Source organism: Chiloscyllium plagiosum, unplaced genomic scaffold, assembly GCF_037043375.1.
Source record: "Chiloscyllium plagiosum isolate Xiang-an unplaced genomic scaffold, Cpla_swu_hap1 HiC_scaffold_51, whole genome shotgun sequence".
NCBI lineage: Eukaryota > Metazoa > Chordata > Chondrichthyes > Orectolobiformes > Hemiscylliidae > Chiloscyllium > Chiloscyllium plagiosum.
Window position 1 is genome coordinate 39,091,692 of NW_028270189.1, and position 24,662 is coordinate 39,116,353.

The 24,662-nt window shown below is 45.0% G+C and overlaps 1 protein-coding gene and 1 non-coding gene across 4 annotated transcripts in view; both read right to left on the reverse strand.

Moving 5' to 3' along the window:
* The window catches only part of LOC148135184 (uncharacterized), a 275,374-nt gene that overhangs the window by 183,718 nt on the left and 66,994 nt on the right, over nt 1-24,662 (reverse strand). The window contains exon 5 of one of the 3 annotated variants that reach the window (XR_015755441.1): nt 22,846-24,357. The exons of the other annotated variants lie outside the window; for them this stretch is intronic. The gene's annotated coding sequence lies outside the window, so the exon portion shown is untranslated. Of the gene's footprint in view, nt 1-22,845; nt 24,358-24,662 lie in introns of those variants that run through there. 3 annotated transcript variants of the gene reach the window in all.
* On the reverse strand, nt 15,608-15,679 carry trnah-gug (transfer RNA histidin (anticodon GUG)). The gene has a single exon. It is a non-coding gene; the product is annotated as a tRNA-His (tRNA).

A 24,662-nucleotide genomic window follows, 5' to 3' on the forward strand; every position in this document is an offset into this window, starting at 1 on the left:
ATTCACAGTGTCCTCATTATGTTATTGTTATAACCCTCTGTCACAAACAGCACAGACAGAGAGGAATAAGAGGGGGCCATTCACACGCCAGCACTACCCCACCACTTGATATAATTATGGTTGACCGAACACGTCAATGTCTTTTAGGAGAAAGTGAGGTCTGCAGATGCTGGAGATCAGAGCTGAAAATGCTTTGCCGGGACAGCACAGCAGGTCAGACAGCATCCAGGGAACAGGAGAATCGACGTTTCGGGCATAAGCCATTTTTAAGGAATGAGGAAAGTGTCCAACCAACCCAACCACCCTGTGGCTCAACACTTCAACTCCCCCTCCCACTCCACCAAGTATATGCAGGTCTTAGGACTCCTCCATCGCCAGACCACAACAACACGACGGTTGGAGGAAGAGCGCCTCATCTTCCCCCTAGGAACCCTCCAACCACAAGGGATGAACTCGGATTTCACCAATTTCCTCATTCCCCCTCCCCCCACCTTATCTCAGTCAAATCCCTCAAACTCAGCACCGCCTTCCTAACCTGCAATCTTCTTCCTGACCTCTCCACCCCCACCCCACTCTGACCTATCACCCTCACTTTGACCTCTTTCCACCTATCGCATTTCCAACGCCCCTCCCAAAGTCCCTCCTCCCTACCTTTTATCTTTGCCTGCTGGACACACTTTCCTCATTCCTGAAGAAAGGCTTATGCCCGAAACGTCGATTCTCCTGTTCCCTGGATGTTGTCTGACCTGCTGTGCTTTTCCAGCAACACCTTTTCAGCACGTCAATGTCTTTTCCCAGCCCATCCACATCAATCTATCGCCCAAAGGGAAAAAAGACACTGAATAAACCGAAAAACTCTGTGCAACTGTGGGAGCAAAATTTGTTTAGAGACATTGAGTTTATGCAATGGGATTCTTGATTGATCATCTTTCAAATGATACGATTCCATCAAAACTCACGACCAAGAAGGTGAGGAGTCTTCTCTGGTCAGTAGCAGGGACGAGAACTCCAGGCGATGGGAACTGATGATGAGTCAGCAGAACAATCATTGATTCAGCTGAAATCTGAACTACACTCCGATTCTGGTGGGACTCAAACCCACAAACTTTGAATCGCAATCTTAACAATGCAGTAGAGGTCCAACACGTCTTTCATTGGGCTGCAGAGCTGTGCTAACCTCCACTGTACTGCACCCAAAGTTACGGTGTTCAAGTCTTTCATCAAACTTCGGTTTATCCTCGCACCACTTCCCAGTACCTGGGCCTTGTCCGTGCATGCTCTAGCTCCTTAAGTGTTCGGCTAAATACTCCTGAAGTGTTTTGATGACTCTAAGCTTTACCACACGTTCAAACAGTGAGTTCCACACAAACAACACTCTCAGGATGTAAACATTCTTCCTAAATCTTCTCTGAACATTCTCTCTCGAGCTTTTCATCTATATCCCTGATTATTAACCCTTTCCATAAGAAGTTTATTACTGTCACACATACCTAATCCCTTTCTGTGCACATTAATCAATTTCTCTCTCAGCTTTCTCCGCTCTCAGATAAAGAGGCCCAGACGAGCTCATCCATCTTTGCAGTGGCGTGAGTGTCGTGCTTTAAAAGCACAGCCGGTCAGGCAACATCCGAGGAGCAGGAGAATCGATGTTTCTGTCACAAGCCCTTCATCAGGAATGAGGATTTTGAGTCGGGGTTGAGGGAGAGGAATGGGGTTCGTGGTCAGGTGATGGGAAAGTGGATGAAGGTGAGGGAGAATGTGTTAGTTCAGAAGGAGGATTGATGGACGGATCCGGACAGCAGAGCCTAGTTGGGACTGGGATAATGTGGGGGGAGGCGAAATGAGGAAGCTGTTGAAATACACATTTATCCCGAGTGTTTTCAGGGTCCTAAGTTGGAATATGAGACGTTCTTCCTCCAGGCATCGGCTAGTAATGGAATGGCGGTGACTTGTGCCCGAAACATCGATTCTCTTCTCCTCAGATGCTGTCTGACGTGCTGTGCTTTTGCAGCACTACACTCTCGACTCTGAGCTCCAGCACCTGCAGCCCTCACTTTCGCTTATCTTCGAAGAGGGAATGGCCTAGCTCAGGCACCACCTTGGTAAATCTACTCTGACCACGCTCCCGTGTAAACACACGTTTCCTTTAGGCTGGCAATCAGAACAGAACAAAATTATCCGAAGAAAAGCAGAAATACCTGAACAAAATCAGCAGGTTTATTGCAACTAGGAGAGATTTTCGAGCCAAACGATCCGCCTTTGGAACGAATGGTGTGTGTAGGTGGGGTAGGAACGTGAAAGAATGTGGACAGGGTCTAAAATGATGGAACTCGATGTTGGGTATTGAAGATTGTACGGTCTGTCAGCAGGAAATGACGTGCCGCTCTTCCAACTCGCGCTGTGCTATGCGGGAGCTCTGCAGCAGACCAAACTGAAATGGAGGCATGGGAACACAGTGGGCTGTTGCAGTGACAGGAACCTGGAAGCTCAGGGTCTTTGCTTGCAGACAGAACGTAGGTGTACACACGTTTGTCACCCACCCTGTTTTTCTCTCCCCAATCCAGACGAGAACACATTGTGAGCAGAAAATGCAGTTTGCTAAATTGAGTGATGGGCAGATAAATCACTGGAACCTCACAATGAGGAGGGACATCATAACCGTGCATCATTTCACCTTCTGAGATTTCGTGGAATGGTGCCATATGGGAAAGTGTTGGAGGTCAAGGAGGATTGCACGAGGATGTACAGAGAGAAATTGTCCTGCATTGTGCCAGTATTCAGTTGTATGGGCTAGTGGGGAAAGGGCAGTAGAATGCATATCTTCCTGAGCCTCCTGCTATAAGCAAATACCTAATTACGGAGCAAAATTACTTAATGATTTTCATGCCAACACCGACACTAGGTACAGCTGACAGAAGTCACGTGCTTACACTGTCACTGTGAGTCTGTCTCCCCGGGAGCAGTAGTAGTCCCCCACGCTGATTCAGACAGCACAGTTCTTCCTGTGACATATCCCTTCGAGAATGGAAGGACAGCTATTAATAACCTGTACTTAGAACGGAGTATCTGTATTGCTCAATAAGAATCGCGCAACAATCCTAACTCCTTTTTAATGTCACTTGACCCATCGCCTTGTATGTCTTGACATCACAAATTCACATCTGAATACTTTGGAAAGTTATGTGGATTTTTGCCTCTTCGAGTCTTGCATACACCGTGTTCCAGATTTCAACCACCCACTGTTTGAAAACGTTTTTCCACTATAATCTTTCCGCCTCTGACCTTAAATCGGTGCCCCCCCCCCCCCCCCCCGTGATCGAAAGCTCCATCAAAGTAAACATTTATTTCAATCTATGCTATTCATATCTCTCAGTGCTTTGTACATCTTAATCATGCCGCCCCCCCCCCCCCCATCTCCTCTGCTCTAAGAAAAACAACTCCGCTTGTCCAATCTCTCTTCTTCAGCCCAGACAATATCCTGGCGAATCTCCCCTGCATCGTTTCCAGCGCTGTCACATCCCTGCTATAATGTGAATTGCATAACTACACACAGCAGTCTCGCTAGAGCTGAATGAACAAGTAAAATAAATGATGCGAAAATCCATAGAAACTGATGTTTTTGTGAATAAAGTTTCTTTTCCCCAATGCTGTCCTGTGCCCTTTTCCTGAGCCTGATGTTTCAATAATCGCTGATCCATGTCAGTAAAAGCTGCGACATGAGGATTGATCTCACAACCGCGGTATCAAAATGGATCAATTGGTTTGAAGGTCCCGATGGTGAAACTTGGGCATGGTCACACAGCAACAGTGAGCGCAGCAGCACAGACTGAAGGAGGTGAATGTGAAAGTGATTGTAAGGGAAATGGGAGGGGGAACTTAAAGGAGTTAAGTGATTGCGGGAGGGAGGGAATTCTCCGAGAATGGGTGAGTCTCAATCCTGATATATGACTCGCAGAGATGTGAGAGAGAGAGGAGTTTGATGGGAAAAATCATAATCCCTGAGAATGCTTTCATGCAAAATCAACTAATTCCTTTCTGTGTTTATTCAGCATGAGTCACAAGGAGTAAAATGCAGTGGATCGGATTCGAACGAGCTTCCTGCGGCCACAATGCAGAATATTTTAACATTCAAACCATCGCTGAGTCATGCAGAGACACGCGTTTAAAAACAGCAATAACTAAAGTGACAGAGGAGATGTTAGGAAGAGTAGCAGATGCACAACAGGAATATTAGGTGCGCAATAGCAGATATGTGGGAATTCAGAATTAGCTGAATCTTTAAATTCGATATCACCAGACGCTGTGGTGGTTCTATCGAGGACTGCGTGTTGAAGACTGAGTTTGATAGATTTCTAGAAAACAAAAGGTTCGGGGATAGGGCGGGATATTGGTGTAATTTATGTTTCAATAACAATGTGTTATTAACATTGTGTTAATAACAGTTTCTTCACCAACTTCCCCACACAAGGAAGCACCCATTGCTGCAGTCAGTCACATAACCCTAGTCCCTAGAACCGGAATCAGGCAAACTTCGTGGCGCAGCCGCGAATACCAAACCGGAAGTGGGGGTGGAAATGAGCATGTGAAGCTATTCTGTGGCACCAGTGACATGATTGGTAAAGGCGCCTTCATGGAGTCATAGAGTCATAGAGATATACAGTATGGAAGCAGACTATTTGGTCCATGCCAACCAGATATCCCAACCCAATCTAGTCCCACCTGTCACCCGGCCCATATCCCTTCAAACCCTTCCTATTCATATACCCATCCAAATGCCATTGAAATTTTGCAATTGTGCCAGCCTCCACCACTTCCTATGGCAGCTTATTCCATACATGCACCACCCTGTGTATGAAAAAGTTACCCCTGATGTCTCTTTTATATCTTTTCCTTCTCAATCTAAATCTATGCCCTCGCATTCTGGACTCGCGACCCCAGGGAAAAGACTTTGTCGACTTATCCAAGAGCGTGAAATGCTGAGGCTGGGAGTGCTTCTGGTCAATTGGCTCAGAGGAAGCGTGCTGGAGCTTCAAGAGAGAGGTCGATGTGTTAAAAGCGTTCTAAGAGATTTTCCTTAACAAAGTAGTATTTTGTTACTTTGACAGTAAGAACTGCTTTTGCTCACATCGTCCCCACATCAGTCTCTTGCTCCAGTAAACACTCCAATCCAGCGTACATTGCTTCCATTCCACACAGAAACGCGTCCTATTCTCGCTCCATCTGGGATAATCTGAATTGACAATGTCATTCTTTGAATGGAGAAATGCAGCAGGGAGTTGTTAGTGCAGCGGTGATCTATTGGGCTAGTAATCTTTGGAGACTGGAACGTGGCTGCTGCTGTTCGTTAAATTCGATGAATAAAATCTGGAAAATAAACCCAATCTCAGGAACAGAGACAACAACTTTATATTGCTGAAAACTTATTCATTCATGTCCCTTCGAAAGGGAAATCTGCCGACTGTCAACAGTCCTGTCAACATGTGACTCCAGACCCACAACAATGTGGTTCAGCCATGAATGCCCTCTGACTCAGTTCGAGGTTAATTAGAATGAACAATAAATGCTCTTCAGACCAATGATAGCCACATTCCGTGGGAGATTAAGGAAGAATAAAAATGCATGGACAACAGGCGAAGGGGGAATCGTGTTTGTGTGGACTCGAATTCAACTGATTATCAAACTAAATAGACACAAGGATACCCACAGCGCCAAGAAGTCAGGGCCATAGGGTGACGGCAGGAAGGGATTCAATTACGCGCTGAGGTGTAAACTCACTTACTCAGTCACAGTGCGCATAAGTCATTCACCACTCCCATATGGGAGAAGTGATCCCTCAGAAGACCAACTGGCAGAGTCACCAGCAAGTTTACAAATGACAGCAGAAGTTCGATTCTGCTGTTATTGCAGCCGTTAATCCCAACCAGCAATGAAACCTGTTCGCATCCGTGTTTCCAGTGGAGTTCCACTGTTTTCTGATGTAGATCAGTGATTTAGACTTAGTTGTCGGAGCCATGGTTTAGAACTTTGCTGATGATGCAATAATTGATTATGGTGAAGAATGCCAGGGGTCGCAGGGATGTATTAATCAGGTAGAAAGGTAAAATACTGAATAGATTTGAATCCAGATCAATGAAAGTTAATGAATTTTGGGAGAAGAAACAATAACAGTGAGTATTCTGTGTGGTGTAGACGGACAAAGAGATCATGGAGTGGGAATTCACGATCGCTAAAGTTCAATGGACAGGGGAATCATTTGGACAGAAGTACGTTCTGCAGATTTTGGGAATCAGAATCAATATTAGAGTGGTGCTGAAGAAGCACAGCAGGTCAGGCAGCATCCGAGTTGCAGAAAAAAATGACGTTTCGGTCAAAAGCCCTTCATCAGGAATAAAGCTGCGAGCCTCGAGGGTGCAGAGATAAACGGGAGGACTGGGTCTGGGAAGAATTTAGCTGAGAGTGCAATAGGTGGATAGAGATGGGGTTAAAGATGATAGGTCGGAGGAGAGGGTGGAGCGGATAGGTGGGAAGTAAGATAGACAGATGGGACAGGTCAATAGGATGGTGCCAATCTAGAAGGTTGGAACTCGGATAAGGTGGGCGTGGAGAGATAAGGAAGCTGGTGAAGACCACATTGATGCCCTGGGGTTGAACATCCCAAGGTGGAAGATGAGGCGTCAGGTGTTGACGGAATGGCGGTGGAGGAGGCGCAGGAACTGCATGTCCATGGGAGAGTGGGGGGGCGGGGGGGGAGGGAGGGAGTTGATGCGTTTGGTCATGGGGAGTTGAGGTTGAATGTTGCAGGTGTCCTGGAAATGTTCGCTGAAGTGCTCTGCGAGAAGGTGTCTGTTGGCCCCAATGTAGAGGAGACCAACCGATGCAATAAATGACATGTGTGGCAGTGCAGATTCACATTTGATGGATGTGGAAGGATCTATTGGAGCCTTGGAAGGATGTGATGGGGAAGATGTGGGTGCAGGTTTTGCAATTCCTGTGGTAGCAAGGGAAGGTGCCGGGAGGGGAGGGTGGGTCATTGGAGGGCGTGGACTTGACTAGGTAGTCGTGCAGGAAACAGTCTTAGTGAAAAGTGGGTAGGGGTGGCGAGGGAAATATATCCCTCAAGTTCAGTGTTACTGACACTTTTTACAAACTCACTGACTCCCACAGCTGTCTGGATTATACCTCCTCCCACCCCGTCTCTTGCACAAATGTGATCCTATATTCCCAATTCCTCCACCTCCATCGCATCTGCTCCCAAAGGAGAAGCACAGCGTTTCAGGCAGCACCCGAGGAGCAGTAAAATCGACGTTTTGGGCTAAAGCCCTTCGTCAGGAATACAGTCAGAGAGCCTGAAGGCTGGAGAGATAAATGAGAGGAGGTTTGGGGTGGGGAGAAAGTAGCATAGAGTACAATAGGTGAGTGGGAGAGGTGATGAAGGTGATGGGTCAGGGAGTAAGGTGAAGTGGATCGGTGGAAAGGAAGATAGGCAGGTAAGGCAAGTCATGGGGACATTGCTGAGCTGGAAGTTTGGAGCTGGGGTGAGGTGGGGGAATGGTAAATGAGTAAACTGGTCAAGTCTACATTGATGCCCTGGGGTTGCAGTGTTCTGAGGCAGAAGATGAGGTGTTCTTCCTCCAGGCGTCGGTTGTGAGGGAGTAGCGGTGTAGGAAGCCGAGGAGCTCCATGCCCTCAGCTCAGTTAGAAGGGGAGTTGAAATGTTGGGCCACTGGTCAGTGTGGTTGCTTAGTGCGTGTGGCCCAGAGATGTTCCATAAAGCGCTCTGCTAGGAGGCGTGTTGTCTCCCTAATGTAGAGTAGAGCGCATCGGGAGCAACGGATACAATAAATTATATTGGTGGATGTGCAGGTAAAACTTTGATGCCTGTGTTAGGCTCCTTTGGGGCCATGGATGGAGGCGAGGGAGAAGGTGTGGACGCAGATTTTGCAATTATTGCGGTGGCAGGGGAAGGTGCCAGGACGGGAGGATGGGTTGTTGGGGGGCGTGGACCTGACCAGATAGTCACGGAGGGAACGGTCTTTGTAGAAGGTGAAATGGGATAGGGAGGGAAATATATCCCTGGTGGTGGGGTCCGTTTGGATGTGGTGGAAATGTCGGCGGATGATTTTTTTTCTGCGAAGGTTGGTAGGGTGGAAGGTGAGCACCATGGCGGTTCTGTCCTTGTTATTGTTGGAGGGGTTGGGTCTGAGGGCGGAGGTTCAGGATGTGGACAAGATGCATTGGAGGGCATCTTTAACCACGTGCGAAGGGAAATTGCGGTCTCTAAAGAAGGAGACCATCTGGTGTGTTCTGTACTCTATGCTACTTTCTCTCCACCGCCACCCTACTCTCATTTATCTCTCCACCCTTCAGGTTCTCTGCCTGTATTCCTGATGAAGGGCGTTTGCCCGAAACTTCGATTTTTCTGCTCCTCGGATTCTGCTTGAACTGTTGTGCTTTTCCAGCACCGCTCTAATCTAAACTCTGCTTTCCAGCATCTGCAATCATTGTTTTTACCCTCTGCTCCCAAAGGACAAGTTCCACCACAGAACATACCAGATGGCCTCTTTCTTTAAAGACCGGAACTTCCCAATCTATGTGGTTGAAGATGCCCTCCAACGCACCTCATCCATGTTCCGTACTCCACCCATGAACCCCAAACCTCCAACCACAACAAGACAGAACCCCCAGGTCCTCATCTTCTATCCCACCAACCTCTGCATAAATCACATCACCCGCTGACAGTTTCGCCAACTCAAAACGGATCCCATCACCAGGGATAGGTTCTCCTCCCCAGCCCTATCCACTTTCCACCAAGACCATTCGCTCTGTGACTACCTAGTCAAGTCCACGCCCTCCAATGTCCAACCCTTCCCTCCTGCCACCGCAGGAATTGCAAAACCTGCGCCCACATCTACCCTTTCATCTCTGTCCAAGGCTCCAATGGAGGCTTACACATCCATCAAAGTTTCACCTGCACTTCCACACATGTCATTTCTTGTGTCCGTTGCTCCCGATGCGGTCTACTCTAAATTGGGGAGACCGGATGTCTTCTCATAGAGCACTTCAGAGAAGATCGCCAGGACACCCACAAGAATCAATCCCAGTGCCCTCATGGCCAAACATTTCAACTCCCCCTCCCACTCCCCCGAGCACATGCAGATCTTGGGCCTCCTCCAGGGCATCAATTGGGACTTCACCAGTTTCCTCATTTCCCCTCCCCCTACCTTACCCCAATTCCCAACTTCCAGCTCATCACCGTCCTCCTGACCTGTCACACCTGTGCATCTTCATTCCCACCTTTTCACTACACCTTCTTCCCTGAAATATCATGTTCACCCTCCACCTCTATCCACTTACTGCACTCGTAGCTACCTTCTCCCCAGCCCCGCCCCACTCCCATTTATATCTCCAACCAATATGCTCCCAGTCCCATTCCTGATGAAGGGCTTTTGCCTGAAATGTTCATTATTCGTGCTCATCAGATGCTGCCGGACCTGCTGTGCTTCTCCAACACCACTCTAATCTTGAGGGGAATCAGTTGATTGGGAGCGTTTTCGGATATTTTCTATTGTTGACAACTTTAGCAGCTACCAGTTTAGGGAACAGCTAAAGGACTGAGCACAAGTCAAGTCACCACATAAACAATTTTTTTTTAATTGTAAGATAAAACATGGAAAGCAAAAGTATGCAACTTTGGCCATCAATACTGTTTCACCAATGAGTTTATCACTGATTCCTTTCCAGATCAGAGTGCTGTGGGCCTTGGAGGGGAACTTGAAAATGGTGGTGTTTCGTTGCAACCTCTAATCTTGTCCTTTTGGTCAGTACAGCTATTGAGCTTTGAAGGTTCTGTCAAATATGCCCACATGACTTACTCCAGTGCATCCTGTAGTTGGTGCACCCTGTTGCAATTGTGCCTAAGCGGTGAAGAGAATGAATATTGCAGGTATTGACGAGGGTACAATCAAGTGACTGCATTGTCGTGGACCGTGTCCAGTTCCTTAAGTGTTACTGAAGTTACACCTATCGAGGTAAATGGAGAGAGTTATGTTTCACGTCTCATTTGTGCCTTGCAAACGATTTAAGATTCACGGAGACACAAGCTGAGTTTATAATCAAAAAATCTCTACCAAAGGACATGTTTTTGTTGTCCAATTGTTTATATAGCCAGTTTCTATCTGTTTATTTTTCTAAATACTAGCTCTGTGGACTATTACACTGGATAATTTGGTTACAGTAAAGCCATTGAATGTCAGTGGGATATGATTAGATCCTCATTTGTCAGAGTTATCATTATTCTATTTCGTCCTTGTGTGGACCAATCTGATTCCAGTCGCTGTCTGATTTCAAGTTTCAATTCCCGTCTGTGCTTGAAATTTCAATGGTTTCTTTGCATAAATGTCTCCACGTGCCGTAATAATATGTAAGGACGCTGCAGGGGACAGTAGAGATTGATGAACATGTTGTCAACACAGGAGAAAATGGAGCTTCGTGGGATGATTGGTTAGGCTGGGATTATTCTCCTTGAAACAAAGGACGCTGAGTGCAGCTCTATAATCACGTAATAACATTTATACACGTTCAATATTCATGGGAACTTGACAGGGTAGTTACTGGCAGGTGGTTTACTCTGGTATGAGGGGAGCACCAGAGGACATAAACTCAGAATTAGGTATTGCCAATTTAATTCAGAAATGGGGAGTAATTTCTTTGCTCAGGGGCCAGTGAATCCGTGGAACTCCTTACCAAAACTGTTGTTGAGGCTGAGTTGCTGTGTATTTTCAAACTGTGCCAGACAGATATTTAACGAGAAAGACGATGAAGCTTTGTCGAGGTAATGCAGGAGAATGGAGTTGAGGATTATCAGATCAGCCATGAGTTCATTGAATGGTGGAGTTGACTCGATGGGCTGAATGGCCTACTTCCAATCTTACATCATTTGCTCTAACTCCTTACTTTATTGATAAATTTAGAATTCTGAGGGGATGGGATGAAGTGATAGAAAATGTTTCCAAACTGATCAGACAGATTAGGAACTAGGCTCATAAGCTCATGAACAAGAAATGTGCTGTGGCCTGGAGACAACAAAGGGCACTGGGCACACCGCAGATGGGTATGTGCAGAAGTTGTGTTTGCTAAAGAAAATTGGTGGATCTAATATTGTTGCCAACTTGGTGATCATGCTGGATGATGGATCGCGGTATGATTCACACAGCAAAAGGTTGTGAAAGAATGAAAGTTTCGTTTCATTGGAAAAGTTTTCTGTGGTTCCAATTCCAATTGACTGTTTGAAATACTGATCAGAAAGTTGTGTGGAATGTTACATTAAAATTCACAATCCCACTGGATAAACTATTGCACCCAATCTCTCCTTATTTGTTTCACTTTCATTCGAAGTAAATTCATAGAAAGTCAAGATGGAACGAAAGGAGGAAAGAAACGTTTGCACTCCTTTTCATTATCCCAATTCAACTTACAACAGAATCAAATTGCTTTATTTCGACTTTGATGAGGTATCAATTTATCACAAATCTCCAATGCAATGAAGGACAAGAGTAAGATTCTCCATCCAGTGTATCCTGAAGATGCGAGGTACAAAGGGAAACCACAGCTGCGTTTGATAGAAGTAACAGCCAGAGTAGGATTCAAATCCACACATGCACAATGAAAGAGCAACCTGACGCGTTAAACTCTGGGCCACTTAAGTCCATGGAAAAGGGGCTCACATATAACCACATCAAGATTACATATGGTGCACCTCGGGGAGAAGAAATTCCCTGAGCAGAATCGAATTCACACCATTATGTTTCTTCTTTCAGCGGAATAATAATATCAGCAAAATCCAAAGAATTGACCTCGTCCTTGGAAGGAATACCCTGTCCTTGATTTATTCCGAGTCGGTACTGTCTCAGGATGAACCAGCAAACATGTAATTCCCGTCACATTCATACACTTAGTCTTGACGCATAATTTCTTCAGACAGTTTCTCTCTCACTTGAAGAAGTATATACGGAGAGAGAAGTGAAGGTGATGTTTTAGATCGATGGGGACTTTCTCAAATGGATGAACCTCAAGTGGGTAAAATTCCCGGAAATGCGGTGTTGTTCGTTTCATTTTATTAATTTTGCTGCAACTTCACTTTGTTCATTGCAATGATCGGAAGTGAAGTGCATTCACATGATTGAAATGTTTAATGTTGTATTGAATTTTGCTCCGAATTCATTCCAGCTTAAAGAAAATACTGATGAGAAAACAGAAGGTTAAATTACAAAACAAGATGCAGGTTTGGTGCTCAGTTACGTTTGCAGATTTCAGTGGGTATCAAATGAACCCAACATCATGGCGATTGTCGTCCCACCTTTAAACCATGGGATTAAAGCACGAAATCGATCTCTAAGAGACGGGTCACTTCCTATTCATTATGGAATTTCTTTCCTTGACAATATACAAAATCTGCTCAGTTCCATTTGTAATGCTTCATGTGAAATATTAATAGAAATCTTTCAAAACTCTGAGGTTTTTTTTTGCTGAATCTCAGCTGCATATGTTTGCGATATTTCTTTATATCTGAAGTCGTCCAAATTAGACATTGTTTCCTCGCACCTTCCACCCCCACATCCCACTTTTACACTTTTGGCCAGCCACAGGTTGTCTCTCTCCTGGAAAAACTCACTGCTTGTGTGTCTCTAAATGTGCCTTTCCAAATATTTTGGAAACGGATTCTCTGAGTGACAAAAATTCTGCTCCCATCATTTCTTTGTCCTACATCGATGATTAGATTAGATTACTTACAGTGTGGAAACAGGCCCTTCGGCCCAACAAGTCCACACCGACCCGCCGAAGCGCAACCCACCCATACCCCTACTTTACCCCTTTAACCTAACACTACGGGCAATTTACCTAACCCGCACATCTTTGTGACTGTGGGAGGAAACCGGAGCACCCGGCGGAAACCCACGCAGACACGGGGAGAATGTGCAAACTCCACACAGTCAGTCGCTTGAGTCGGGAATTGAACCCGGGTCTACAGGCGCTGTGAGGCAGCAGTGCTAACCACTGGGCCACCGTGCCGCCCAATGGTTTTGAAAGCCTGACGTTCAGAAATATACGAAATTGAAATAGTGAATTTACCACCTATTTACTCTCTCCAAACCTCACATACCCTGGAAAACTTCCATTCGGTTTTCCTTGGCTCAGTTTCAAGTTTTCCAAAACACAAATAACTAAAATGCCATCCCCACTAAACGCCGTCAGCATCATCTCTAATGCCTTAGCTCCCCAATAAAAGCTGGCAGTGTCCTCTCTGATAGAATCACAGATTCTCTACAAGGCAGAAAGTACAATTCAGCCAATCGAGTCTGTAGGGACACCCTGAACAGCATCTCAACCAGACCTAGCTCCCCTCTCTATCACCGCAGGCCTTTGGCTTGTGATTTTAAATAAACCTGCTGCAATAAAACCTGGCATCGTGTGACTGCTGACCTTATCACTGCGTTACCCCATGGCTAATTCACTTAACTTACTGAAATCACTCCCTGGACACATCAGCGCAATTTAGCATTGCCAATCCACCTAACCTATAGACTTAACAGCAGTGCGACCCACTGAGCAAATGTGCCATCACATTGAACACTATCTGTATCATGTGTAATGGCTTTACACACTGGTAACTCCGCCTAGTGAAAGCAAGCTGCCCCCGTCAACCCGAATTCAATGCATTCAAACGCGGTTCTACGCTGTACACCCTCATTAGTGCTGCCGGAAATGTTTCTGCACTCGGATCTGAGTGAGTTTACTCTTTTTTCTTACTCAGATTCCTGCTTTAAGTAAACACATCAGTCAGGAACAACTCTATATAATGGTTTTCATTGCAACACAAACACAATGTGCAGTTTGCAGAATTATGTGCTTGCACTTTCACTGACGCTCTCTGCCCCAGGAGCTGCAGTCCTTCCCCAGCTGACTCAGACTGCACTGTCCTTCCTGTGACATATCCAATCGAGAATGGAAGGCCAAGCATTAATAACCTTCACTGGGGAACAGAGCTACAGGTTTAAAACTTTCACGATGCCCCCAGCGGAGAATTGAGCCCTGTGACAGGAGGGGACACTAACCACGATACTGTGGAGGACAAAAACATCGAAGGAAGCCCTTCAGCCTGTTGTGGCTGCACTTGTCCAACACAACTGCTTAACGACCTGAATCAAGTTTTTCATTGTTTATATGTTTTGGCATCACAAATTAACATCTCAATTTTTTTCAGGTTGGAAGGGTTTCCACCTCTCTGACCCTTTCCGCACATCTACTCAAAACTTTCTGCCTTTTCCCGAAATCTCTTGGCCCCAGTGTTCGATCCCCCCATCAATAACAAATGCTTTTTTCAGTCTATCTTATCCATATCCCTCATTATTTTGTACATCTCAGTCATGTCTTCTCCAATCTCCTCTGCTGAGCGACAAACAACCCCAGTCTGTCCAATCTCTCCTCATAACTGAAACTCTTCAGCCCAGACAATATCCCATTGAATCTCTCCTGCAACGTTCCCAGTGCAATCACACCATTGCTATACTGTGAATTGCAGAACTGCACACAGTAATCTAGCTAGAGCCGAATTAACTTTTTTTTTCTATTCTGTTACAGTATGAGGGCGTCGCTGGCTCGGTAGTATTGATTGCGATCCCTAATTGCACAGCGGGCAGTTGACACTCAACTGTATTGCAGTGAGTCTGGAGACACATTGAGGCCCGACCAGGTAAGAACGGCAGGTTCCTTCCTCAAAGGACGTCAGTGAACCCGATGGTTTTGTTTTTTCAACAATTGACCATGGATTGTAGGTGTTATTAGATTCGTAATTCCAGATATTTATTGAATCTCAATTCTAACACCTGGCATGGTTGGAGTCAAACCCGGGTCCCTGGTTCGTTTGCTTATTGTCTAAATTAACAGTCCAGTGGTAATAGTGCTCAGCCATTGCAGAAAACCTGTGAAACTAATCTTTCTCAATGAAGTCACTTTTCCTCGATATTGTCCTGTGTCATTTTCCTGAGCTTGGCTCCCAATAATCGCAAGTCCATATCAGTAAAAGCTGCTACCTGAGGATTGGCCTCACAACAGTGGTAACCAAAAGAAGCAACTGGTCTGCAGGTCCCTATGGTGGGGTTGGGGCACGTTCACCCAGCAACAGTGACGCAGCAGCACGGAGTGAAGAGTATCAATGTGAGAGTCAGTGTTAGATTCTGCAGTGCCTTAATGAAATAGGAAATGACTCCACAACCACATGATGAAAGAGCAGCGCTCCCAAAACTAGTGCCCAGTTAAACCTGTTACACTCTAACCTGGTGTTGTGTGATTTTTAACTTTGTACACCATAGTCGAACACTGGCATCTCGAAATTAATGAAATGGGGGTGTGGGACGGAAAGTTCGGTTAGTGATCGAAGGAGGGAGAGAAATCTCTGAGAATGGGTGGATTTGAATTCTGACATATGAAACACAGAAATGTGAGCGAGCAGAATTTGAAGGGAAAAGATCATCACCTTGGAGAAAATTACCATGTTAAAGCAACTGATTCCTTTGTGTTTCACAAAAACTGGGGCAGATAGAGCAATTAGTGCCGTGACTCGGATTCGAACCGAGGTTGCTGCGGCCACAACGCAGAGTACTAACCACTATACGATCACGGCGTCCCACAAACACGCACTCTGGCAGTGCGCAATAAGTACAGTATCATAGGAAATGTTAGGCAGCGCACCAAATGCACAATATCAGTGATGAGCGAACAGTGGCAGATACCTGGGAACTCAGAATGGGCTGACCGTTTAATATCGGTTCCCCTAGTGGCTGTGGTGATTCCATTATTTATATGCTGTAGGCTGAGATAAATAGATTTCTCGAAAACATCAAAAACTCCGGGGACAGTGCAGGTGTTGTTGAAATGTATGCTTCAATAGTAATGCAGTTTAACATCGGCTACTTTACCAGGTTCCCCCCGACACACACACACAAGGCAGTAACCACTGCTGCCTGATAGTCCCAATTCCTAGCCCCAGAATCTGAGGAATTGAGTGGCGCAGTCGCGAAGATCCAACTGGAAGTCGGGATGGGAATGAGGTCGCAGAGATACTCGAGGACTCCAGTGACACAACCGGTGAATGCAGGGTATTTCTATGACGGTTTAGAGGCGCAAGTAATTCCGAGGTTGGGAGTGCTCCTGGCCAAAGGCGGGAATTTTTTTTCCCGTTAATAGCAATCTACAGTGCAGCTTGCTGAGAGAGCTGAGTGCCACAACTGGAGCGTGGGCGGCTGGTTTGAAGTTTGAACTTGCTTCACTATCACCAACTTGCCTGGAATGAATTTCCTTCACCATTTTCATTTCCAATTGTTTAATATCTCCCTGCAGTCTGTGGCTTTCTTCCACATTGTTAATTGCATGACTAACTGTTGTATGATCCGCACACTGCTAAATCACGGCCACTACAAGTGAATATGAATCATTGATCTATATGAGAAAACAGTGGAACTCACTGCAGGCATGCTTTGTCGGTTTGCAGGCGACGCCAGAATTGTAGACAGTGAGGAAGATTATCTAAGTTTCAAAAGGATCTCATCCAATGAGTCGTTGGACTGAAAAATGTAACATGGAGTTCAATCTGGATAAATGGAAGGTATTGCATTTTGGTACAACAACAAGTTGCGTAGTGTTGGAGAACCCAGAAGCTCGGGGTGAAGGTGCATAATTCCTTGTAGTTTTCATCACCTACAGATAAGGTGGTTGAAAGGCATTTAACATACTTCCCTTCATTGTTCAGTCCTTCGTGTATTGGAGTCGGGACGTTATGTTGAAGCTTTGCAGGACATTGATGAGGCCTCTTCTGCAGTATTATGTCCAGTTCCGGTCGCCCAGTTGTAGGAATTATATTTTTCAGCTGGAGCAGGTTCAAAAAAGTATGCACGCATGTTGCTGTGTGTGGAAGGTTTGAGTTACAATGAAAGGCTGGATAGGCTGAGACTATTTTCAGCTTCGAGATCAGGGTGCTGGAAAACCACAACAGGTAAGGTAATATCCCAGGAGCAGGAGAATAATTTTTTTGCGCAAGTGTTCTTCATCAGGCTCTTCCCCGAAATGTCGATTCTCCCGCTCCTCAAATGCTGCATGACCTGTTGTGCATCCCAGCACAACACTGGGGGTTCTGATCTCTCATCTGCAGTTCTCACTGTCTCCTAGTTGAGACTGTTTTCACTCTAGGTTATGGGTTTGAACGGCGACCAACAGAATTTGGGAGAAGATTTGTAGCTCGGGTGCTTGTTGTTGTGGTTCTGTTCGCCGAGCTGGAAATTTTTGTTGCAGACATTTCGTCCCCTGTCTAGGTGACATCCTCAGTGCTTGGGAGCCCCCTGTGAAGCGCTTCTGTGGCGTTTCCTCCGGCATTTATAGTGGCCTGTCCCTGCCGCTTCCGGTTGTCAGTCCGGCACACTGCAGCACACCAGAACTGCAAAAAGTGGAAGAGGAACACATGTACAAGGTATTCGCCAAAAACGAGGATACCCGCGCAATTTCATCAACAGATGCCTAAGAGAAAGACAACGGAACGAGGACATGCCGCAACCCAAAGGACGAGCCACACTACCATACATCAAGAGCATTTCAGAACTGACAGCCAGACTACTGCGACCACTAGGACTTATAACAGCACACAAACCAACAGCCACCCTCAGACAACAACTCACCAGAACGAAGGACCCGATACCCAGCATGAGCAAAACTAATGTAGTGTACAAAATCCCATGCAAGGACTGCACAAAACACTATATAGGACAAACAGGAAGACAGCTAACGATCCGCATCCATGAACATCAAAGAGCCACGAAACGCCACGACCAGCTATCCTTAGTAGCCACACACGCAGACGACAAGCAACATGAATTCGACTGGGATAACACTACCATTATAGGGCAAGCCAAACAAAGAACAGCCAGGGAAATTCCTAGAAGCATGGCACTCATCCACAAACTCCATCAACAAACACATCGACCTGGACCCAATATACCGGCCACTACAGCGGACAACTGAAACTGACAACCGGAAGCGGCAGGGACAGGCCACTATAAATGCCGGAGGAAACACCACATGAGCGCTTCACAGGAGGCTCCGAAGCACTGAGGATGTCACCTAGACAGGGCACGAAACGTTTGCAACAAGAATTTCCAGCTCGGCGAACAGAACCACAGCAACCTGACAGAAGTTTGTGAATTATTGAGAGGCAAGTTAGAGTTAACGATAGCTGCCTTTTCTCAGGATGGGGATTTCAAGGTGAGAGGGCATATGTTTAAGATGAAAAGACAGAGTTTTTTTAAAAAAAAGTCATGTGAGGCTTTTTTTAAGGAAGGTGTTTTACGTGTGCAATTAACTTGCTGAGGAAGTGATGGATGAGGGTGTGTTTGCAACATTTAATGGACAATTGATTCCAAATATGAATGGGAAAGTGGGATTTTTAAAATAAATTTATTCATGCCTAGTACATCAGTTATTTCCCAGAGGACATTTTAGAGTCAACCGCGGTATTATCCATCTGGAGTCTCCTGTGGGAAAGAGCAGCTGAATATGACAATTTGCTTCCCGAACTGGCATGAGTGAATCAGATGGGATTTTCCATACAACTGATTTAGGTCATCACGAGATTCTTCAATTCCAGGTGCTTATTGAATTCAAACTCCACCATATGTCATGCCAGGACCTTAACTCTTTGTCCTCAAAATATTACCTGGTTTTTTGGATTAACAACACAGTAATAAAACTACAAGGGCATTATAACCACTCAACGGGTACAGGAGGAGGCAGATGGGAGTAGATTAGTTTGGCAGTATGTTCAGCATGGATTGGTTGCACTGACGGGCCTGTATGCCTTCATGCTGTATGACTCTATGATTGACGCTATGGAGCAAATATCTGGTTGGGATTAACAGCAGCACTGACAACATAATCGAACACCTGATGGGATATGTAATCCTGCTGGAGGCTGGGAGGTTGTTTTGATCAGTCATCCCTTCCCACACACGGGACTGGTGAACGGCCTCTCCCCAGTGTTACTGATTAAATGAGTTTCCATTTCTGTGGTTAATTGAATCCCTTCCAGCAGTTCCCACATTGCCCTGCTTTCTCTGCGGTATCAGTGTCCTTTTTTCTACACAGGGTGAACGATCCTTTCACATTGTGTCCACACAGGTACAAATCCCGTTTTCCATGTTGTTAATGTGTTTTCATTCTTCCTTATTCACCCACAGGGTGTGAGTATCACTGGTCAGGACAACACTTATTTTTCGCCCCTCGTTCGTTGCTGTCTGGCTACACCACAAACCTGGGTGCGATCCCAGCCTCGGGTGTCTGTCTGTGGGCAGTCTGCACATTCTCTGTGTGTTTGCGTTTTTATTTCTCTCTCTGACCAAAGGTGTGCCTGTTACAGGGATCAACAATGGGAAATGCAGGCTTATGGGGTAGGGAATACCCTGGGGTCTGGTGGGATGCGCTTCCGATGTACCCTGTGAACTGGAAGGGCCGACAAGCCTGCTTCCCCACATGATGGGGATTCCTGAATTAAGGGTCAGCTCATGTTTTTTTTCTGGTCCTGGAGTCTCTCGTAGGCCGGACTGGGTGAAGATGGTTGAATCCACTGCATAAGGGACATGAATGAATGAGATTGCAGGAAATTTAAATCATGATCTCTGTTCCTGAGGTCAGGCTTGCATTTCAGGTTTTATTCGTCGAACGTAAACATCACCTTTTCCGTGTTCCAGTCACCAAGGATGACTAGTTTAAAATATCACCCCAACACCACCTTCTCCAGGTTGAAGCCTTGACTGTGTGGAAGAAACTGATACTGAGCAGATGCGAGCAAATGTAACTGCCACCGCCAGTGTCGGAAACACAGATCCAAATAGCAAAATCATCTGTTAAACCCACCACTGCAAAGTTAAGGGCTCAACACGCTCCAGTTGTGCCACTCAGCTGTCTTAGAAAGATGCACCGGAAATCGCTATGGTAGTATAAACGGGGACAACCATTCCCTTGAGCAGGAGCACACTTAACCGAGGAATTTCTTGCGTCTCTGTACCATCACAGAAGGACAAGGCGCTCACCTATTGCATCACTGGAGCCAGTGAGTAACTCTGCGCACTCATTCCCATCCCCATTTCCAGTTGGATCTGGGCGGCTGTGCCGATGTTAAGCTAAAATGCTATTGAAGCAAACATTTCAACAATATCCTGTACTGTCTCCCGAGTCTTTGATGTTTTGTCGAAATCGATCAATCTCAGTTTTCAACATTCTCATTCAAGGGATCTCTACAGCCTCTGAGGACATCGAACTGAAAGATTCAGCTCATTCTCAGTTCCCACATGACTGTCACTGTTCGCTGAGTACTGATACTGTACATTTGCTGTTCTTCCGAACATTTCCTCTGCTAGTATACTTATTGCTGCTTGCAAGCATCCTGTTCTGTGGTTACTGTGATCGTGGTTGTCGGTATTTTGCATTGTGACCACAGCAACCTCGATTTGAAACCAAATCACGGCACTAAGTGTTCTCTCCGTTGTCCTTTTTGTGACACATGCTAAGATATTAATTGTTTTACCTTCAAATTCCGCTCTCTTACATCTCTGCGTTTCATAGATCAGGATTCAAACATACCCGTTGTCGGAGATTTCTCTCCTTCCCACGATCATTAAACCTCCTTTCCGTCCCTCCTCCCATTTCTCTGGGGCAATGCTCAATCTATCACTCTCTTTCACATTCATACTGTTCTGTCTGTGCTGCTGCTGCGGTCACTGTTGTTGGGTGAACGTGCCCCAGTACCACCATCGGGACCTTCAAACAAATCGATCCATTTGGATACCGGGGTTGTGAAATCAATCCCCATGTAGCAGCTTTTACTGACCAGAGACAATTGTAGTGTCAGGCTCATGGAAAACACCAGGACAGTTTTGGTGAAAATACATTTTATTGTTAAAGATCAGCTTTTATGGCTTTCTGCGTTGGTCTTGTGATAATTTCATAGGACTGATAATCCAGAGACCGAGGTAATAGTCTGGGTACTCGGGCTTGAATCCCATCATGCCATAATTGTCAAATTTGGATTAAAAAAATATCTGCAAGGAAGAATCTAATGACTACTATAGATCCATTGACAATTGTTGAAAAAAAATCTGTTTCACTGATGTCATTGCGGGATGGAATTTGCTATCCTTACATGGCCTAGGCTGCATGTGACTTCAGACCCATAGCAATATAGTTGAGTCTCAACTGCCCTCTGGGCAATTAGGAATGGGTAATAAATGCTGCTTAGCTAGAATCGCCCTCATACAAATCCAGAAATTTTAAAACAAATGCTCAGTAGGCTCAAGCAAGAGTGTTGTTTGCAGTTTTGCAAGTCACATTATAGCAGGGATGTGATCATACTGAGAAAATTGCAGGAGATATTTACCGGGATACTGTTTGGGTTGAAGAGTTTCAGTTGTAAAGAAAGACAGGACAGAGTGGAGTGTTTCTTGCAGTGCAAAGGAGATGTGTACACGATATGATTGAGTTAGGGCACGGACAGGGTTGAATAAACGAGTTTCCCATTGATGGAGGGATCGATCAGCAGGGGCCAGAGACTTAAGGAGAAAGACAGAAACGTTTGAGAAGATGTGCGAAAAAGCTTTATCAGCTAGTGGGTGTATGGAATTTGGAATACACTGTCTACATTTTTCAGAGCGGCAGAAAGCTTCATAACCTGAATAAATATTCAGATGTGAACTTTTGATGCCAAGACATATAAGGCTGTGAGGTAAGCATTCTGAAATGGATTCAGTTCATTAGGCAGTTGTTTTTGACAAGTGTGGCCACATTTGGTTGAAGGGCCTCCTTTGACACTTTTGCCCTCGGTAGTATAATGGTTAGTGTCCCCGCCTGTCACAGTGCTCAATTCTCCGCTGGGGACAATGTAAACGTTTTAAAACTGTCGCTCCATTCCCAAGTGCGGGTATTGATACCTGTCCTTCCATTCTCGATGAGGCATATCACACGAAGGACAGTGCTGCCTGAATAAAGGTGGGGAAGGACTGCAACTCTCAGGGAGGCAGAGTGTCAGTGAACGGCCAAACACGTGACTTCTGCAAACTTCACCTTGTGACTGTGTTGGAATGAAAAGCACTTGACAGACTTGTTCCGGATTGAAGTGTTTACAAGAAGCAGGAAGTGAGGAAGAAACAACATAAACACATTCAAGTATGAGTGCAGAAACATTTCCCGCAGCACGAATTAAATTGTAAAGGACAGAGTGGCGTTTCGATACAGTGAATTTGGGTTCATTTGTTTTGATGAGGCTATTACCAGGGTATAAAACCATTAAAACATGATACAGCATTTGCTCAGTATGATGGAACATTGTCTCAGTAATTCGCACTGCTGTTCAGAGGGAGGGTTATTTTGATTGGCAAAGTTAAATTGCCCTCTCGTGTCCAGGGAGTGAATTAAGTAAGTTAGGTGAATTAGCCATGGGTAACGCGGGGATAAGGTCAGCAGTCACAGGACGTCAGGTTATACTCCAACAGGTTTATTTGAAATCATAAGAGGGAGGGATTCCCCTTCTTCAGGTGAAATATAAGGAAATAGGGAGGGGAGCTAGGTTTGGTTGAGATGCTCTTCAGAGAGTCAACACCGGCTAAATTTACTGAAATGCTCTTTCTGCACTGTAGAATTTAGTGATTCTATGAATTGTTAACGACGGTGTTTACTGAGGTGTAAAGCCATTAGATAAGATGCTGATGGGGGTGTACTGAGGATGAGATTTTATTCACTTGTCTTCTTTGAAAATTGAGAACAGTTATCCCTGATCCAAGGAAGACTTAATGGGGGTTTTCAGGTGATGAAATGTTTGGACAGAGTAAATAGGTGGAAAATTCCCTCTTTCAAGTAAGTAAACATCTAGATGTCAGGCATTCAATACCTTTGATAAACCCTTTGAAGGACAAAGCAATGATGAGAACAGAATCGCTGTCACTCCGAGAATCTGTTTTTTTTCAAAATATTTGGACATTTGGTGACATACAAGGAATAAATTTCACAAGGAGAGAGACAGCGTGTGGCTAGGTAAAGGTGTAGGGCTGGCGTGTAGTCGGTCGGAAGTTACGGGGAAACAATGTCTCAGTTGGTTGACTTTAAATGTAAAGACATTTCTTTAATGTGTGCAGCTGAATAAGATTCGGGTCCAAAACTCTGCATTTTGAAAGATTTGGCATAATATTCCACCTAAAGCATTGTAAATGGAACTGAGTGGATTTTTATTTATTGTGAAGAAGAATATGTTACATAATGAATGGGAAGTTACCAATTGCTTGGAGATCGACTTCCTGCTTTCATCACATGCGTTAAAGATGTGAGAACAAACACCATGATGTTTGGTCCATTTAATACTCAGTGAAATCTGCCAAAACAACGAGCAACGAAACTGGTGGGTTTTATTTTGCACTTTAACCCTCTGTTTTTCTAAGCAGTATTTTCCTTAAGCTGAAATAAAGTCAGAGCAAATTTGAATACAACATTAATCGTTCCAATGAGATATATCTAATTCACTTCTGATTATTACAATGAACATTGTGAGGTTTCAGGAACATTAAAATGAAACGAACAAATTAGCATGTCTTGCGATTTAATCCAATTCAGGTTTAGCCATATGAGAAAGGCCATTGAGCGACAACGTCGCCTTTATTTCCCTCACCATAGCTTCTTCACGTGAGAGAGAAAGTGACTGAAGAAATTATGTGTCAAATGTAGGTGTAAATATGACGGTAAATTTTGTCCTGTTTCATTCTGACTCAGTTATGACTCAGAATGTATCACTGACAGCTATTCATTCTGACCAGCATGGCTATTTATTGGAATTTCCTCTAATTATAATTCAAGTGAAAGCAGAAACACAATGGTGTGGATTCGATTCCGCTCTGGAACTTTCTCATCCATGACGTTCACAACATATAACCTGATGAGGTCACATGTCATCCCTCTACAAAATGTGCTGAGGAGACCGAGAAATGATGGTGGTGGGTTATTATATCGCTGTGCTCCACATTCACTGGTTCGAGTCACACTCTGGTTGTTAACTTTACACACCGCTCTGGCAGTTTTTCTTTGCACCTCACACTCTGGTATACACTGGATAGAGAATCTTGTTCTTGCCCTTCACTGCACGTGAGACTCACAAATAATCGACACCACATTAAAGTCGAAATGAAGAGTGAGAGCAGTCATTCTATTCAATTGGAGATGAAATTGGTGGAATGAGAAGGAACGCATTTTTCTTTCCGCCCGACATTCCATCTTGTCTTTCTATGAATTTACATCGAAAGAAAGAGAGAAAAAAAACAAGAGATTGGGAGCACAAGTTTATCCATTGGGGTTGTTCATGAGTATTTTAACCTAACACTTCTCACAAAGATCAATCATTATTTCAAACAGTCACTCGGAATTGGAACCGCAGAAAATTTCTCCAATGGAAAAAAATTCTTTGTTTCACAAATTTCTGCAGTGTGTGAATCATACAACAATCCATCATCCAGCGTGATCACTGACTTTCCAACTGTATAAGATCTAGCAACTTCCTTCAGCAATCGCAGCTTCTGTACACAGCCACC